Below are 4,377 nucleotides of genomic sequence, written 5' to 3' on the forward strand. Positions count from 1 at the left end.
TGTCTAGAGACAGACCAGACCAGCTGCACAACACAGACACTTCAAACCTGAGGACAAAAACTAAGAGAACAGAAAAAGGAAAGGAAACTTAGCTTAGAACCATGCAGCGCTACAGGAGACGGCAGCACTGCAGAGGTGAGGACCGGCACCTGTTTGAAAGAGACAAATACACACAAACACACACAACAACAGACGAGAAACAAACACAGAGAGAGGAAAAAGTGGTTATACAGAACTTGAGGACATTACCTACATATAAATTTGTTGGGTTTTCTTTAACAATGTCAGAAGGAGAGAGGCACTGAGGCACCGTCTTCCGCCCCCCGACGCTCCTGCTGTGCCTCCTCCTTCTGACAGGAACTGCCTACAGAACAAGTATGAATGATGTCTGAGTGGACACACACAACTCACAAGTTCCTGGCTCTGTCGGCTCCTCTGCAGAGGGTTTCCCTAAGAAGGTGGACCTAGCAGGGTCACCGGGGGACGGGGAGCTGTGCCTCACGGCCCTCACTTCGTCGGAGAAACCCTCATGCAGAGTTCAGAAACTTGTGTGTTGAGTATGTCGCTGTGAGCCTCCACCATTTCCTGGTGGGTGCAGCCTGAACTGTCTAGAGACAGACCAGACCAGCTGCACAACACAGACACTTCAAACCTGAGGACAAATCTAAGAGAACAGAAAAAGGAAAGGAAACTTAGCTTAGAACCATGCAGCGCTACAGGAGACGGCAGAACTGCAGAGGTGAGGACCGGCACCTGTTTGAAAGAGACAAATACACACAAAAACACACAACAACAGACGAGAAACAAACACAGAGAGAGGAAAAAGTGGTTATACAGAACTTGAGGACATTACCTACATGTAAATATTTAAAAATAATTATAAATTTGTTGGGTTTTCTTTAACAATGTCAGAAGGAGAGAGGCACTGAGGCACCGTCTTCCGCCCCCCGACGCTCCTGCTGTGCCTCCTCCTTCTGACAGGAACTGCCTACAGAACAAGCATGAATGATGTCTGAGTGGACACACACAACTCACAAGTTCCTGGCTCTGTCGGCTCCTCTGCAGAGGGTTTCCCTAAGAAGGTGGACCTAGCAGGGTCACCGGGGGACGGGGAGCTGTGCCTCACGGCCCTCACTTCGTCGGAGAAACCCTCATGCAGAGTTCAGAAACTTGTGTGTTGAGTATGTCGCTGTGAGCCTCCACCATTTCCTGGTGGGTGCAGCCTGAACTGTCTAGAGACAGACCAGACCAGCTGCACAACACAGACACTTCAAACCTGAGGACAAATCTAAGAGAACAGAAAAAGGAAAGGAAACTTAGCTTAGAACCATGCAGCGCTACAGGAGACGGCAGCACTGCAGAGGTGAGGACCGGCACCTGTTTGAAAGAGACAAATACACACAAACACACACAACAACAGACGAGAAACAAACACAGAGAGAGGAAAAAGTGGTTATACAGAACTTGAGGACATTACCTACATGTAAATATATAAAAATAATTATAAATTTGTGGGGTTTTCTTTAACAATGTCAGAAGGAGAGAGGCACTGAGGCACCGTCTTCCGCCCCCCGACGCTCCTGCTGTGCCTCCTCCTTCTGACAGGAACTGCCTACAGAACAAGTATGAATGATGCCTGAGTGGACACACACAACTCACAAGTTCCTGGCTCTGTCGGCTCCTCTGCAGAGGGTTTCCCTAAGAAGGTGGACCTAGCAGGGTCACCGGGGGACGGGGAGCTGTGCCTCACGGCCCTCACTTCGTCGGAGAAACCCTCATGCAGAGTTCAGAAACTTGTGTGTTGAGTATGTCGCTGTGAGCCTCCACCATTTACTGGTGGGTGCAGCCTGAACTGTCTAGAGACAGACCAGACCAGCTGCACAACACAGACACTTCAAACCTGAAGACAAATCTAAGAGAACAGAAAAAGGAAAGGAAACTTAGCTTAGAACCATGCAGCGCTACAGGAGACGGCAGCACTGCAGAGGTGAGGACCGGCACCTGTTTGAAAGAGACAAATACACACAAACACACACAACAACAGACGAGAAACAAACACAGAGAGAGGAAAAAGTGGTTATACAGAACTTGAGGACATTACCTACATGTAAATATATAAATAATTATAAATTTGTTGGGTTTTCTTTAACAATGTCAGAAGGAGAGAGGCACTGAGGCACCGTCTTCCGCCCCCCGACGCTCCTGCTGTGCCTCCTCCTTCTGACAGGAACTGCCTACAGAACAAGCATGAATGATGTCTGAGTGGACACACACAACTCACAAGTTCCTGGCTCTGTCGGCTCCTCTGCAGAGGGTTTCCCTAAGAAGGTGGACCTAGCAGGGTCACCGGGGGACGGGGAGCTGTGCCTCACGGCCCTCACTTCGTCGGAGAAACCCTCATGCAGAGTTCAGAAACTTGTGTGTTGAGTATGTCGCTGTGAGCCTCCACCATTTCCTGGTGGGTGCAGCCTGAACTGTCTAGAGACAGACCAGACCAGCTGCACAACACAGACACTTCAAACCTGAGGACAAAAACTAAGAGAACAGAAAAAGGAAAGGAAACTTAGCTTAGAACCATGCAGCGCTACAGGAGACGGCAGAACTGCAGAGGTGAGGACCGGCACCTGTTTGAAAGAGACAAATACACACAAACACACACAACAACAGACGAGAAACAAACACAGAGAGAGGAAAAAGTGGTTATACAGAACTTGAGGACATTACCTACATGTAAATATATAAATAATTATAAATTTGTTGGGTTTTCATTAACAATGTCAGAAGGAGAGAGGCACTGAGGCACCGTCTTCCGCCCCCCGACGCTCCTGCTGTGCCTCCTCCTTCTGACAGGAACTGCCTACAGAACAAGCATGAATGATGCCTGAGTGGACACACACAACTCACAAGTTCCTGGCTCTGTCGGCTCCTCTGCAGAGGGTTTCCCTAAGAAGGTGGACCTAGCAGGGTCACCGGGGGACGGGGAGCTGTGCCTCACGGCCCTCACTTCGTCGGAGAAACCCTCATGCAGAGTTCAGAAACTTGTGTGTTGAGTATGTCGCTGTGAGCCTCCACCATTTACTGGTGGGTGCAGCCTGAACTGTCTAGAGACAGACCAGACCAGCTGCACAACACAGACACTTCAAACCTGAAGACAAAATCTAAGAGAACAGAAAAAGGAAAGGAAACTTAGCTTAGAACCATGCAGCGCTACAGGAGACGGCAGCACTGCAGAGGTGAGGACCGGCACCTGTTTGAAAGAGACAAATACACACAAACACACACAACAACAGACGAGAAACAAACACAGAGAGAGGAAAAAGTGGTTATACAGAACTTGAGGACATTACCTACATGTAAATATATAAATAATTATAAATTTGTTGGGTTTTCTTTAACAATGTCAGAAGGAGAGAGGCACTGAGGCACCGTCTTCCGCCCCCCGACGCTCCTGCTGTGCCTCCTCCTTCTGACAGGAACTGCCTACAGAACAAGCATGAATGATGCCTGAGTGGACACACACAACTCACAAGTTCCTGGCTCTGTCAGCTCCTCTGCAGAGGGTTTCCCTAAGAAGGTGGACCTAGCAGGGTCACCGGGGGACGGGGAGCTGTGCCTCACGGCCCTCACTTCGTCGGAGAAACCCTCATGCAGAGTTCAGAAACTTGTGTGTTGAGTATGTCGCTGTGAGCCTCCACCATTTACTGGTGGGTGCAGCCTGAACTGTCTAGAGACAGACCAGACCAGCTGCACAACACAGACACTTCAAACCTGAAGACAAAATCTAAGAGAACAGAAAAAGGAAAGGAAACTTAGCTTAGAACCATGCAGCGCTACAGGAGACGGCAGCACTGCAGAGGTGAGGACCGGCACCTGTTTGAAAGAGACAAATACACACAAACACACACAACAACAGACGAGAAACAAACACAGAGAGAGGAAAAAGTGGTTATACAGAACTTGAGGACATTACCTACATGTAAATATATAAATAATTATAAATTTGTTGGGTTTTCTTTAACAATGTCAGAAGGAGAGAGGCACTGAGGCACCGTCTTCCGCCCCCCGACGCTCCTGCTGTGCCTCCTCCTTCTGACAGGAACTGCCTACAGAACAAGCATGAATGATGCCTGAGTGGACACACACAACTCACAAGTTCCTGGCTCTGTCGGCTCCTCTGCAGAGGGTTTCCCTAAGAAGGTGGACCTAGCAGGGTCACCGGGGGACGGGGAGCTGTGCCTCACGGCCCTCACTTCGTCGGAGAAACCCTCATGCAGAGTTCAGAAACTTGTGTGTTGAGTATGTCGCTGTGAGCCTCCACCATTTCCTGGTGGGTGCAGCCTGAACTGTCTAGAGACAGACCAGACCAGCTGCACAACA

Source organism: Copadichromis virginalis, linkage group LG12, assembly GCF_057382275.1.
Source record: "Copadichromis virginalis isolate Kocher_CV1m ecotype Utaka linkage group LG12, C_Virginalis_male_GT1.1, whole genome shotgun sequence".
NCBI lineage: Eukaryota > Metazoa > Chordata > Actinopteri > Cichliformes > Cichlidae > Copadichromis > Copadichromis virginalis.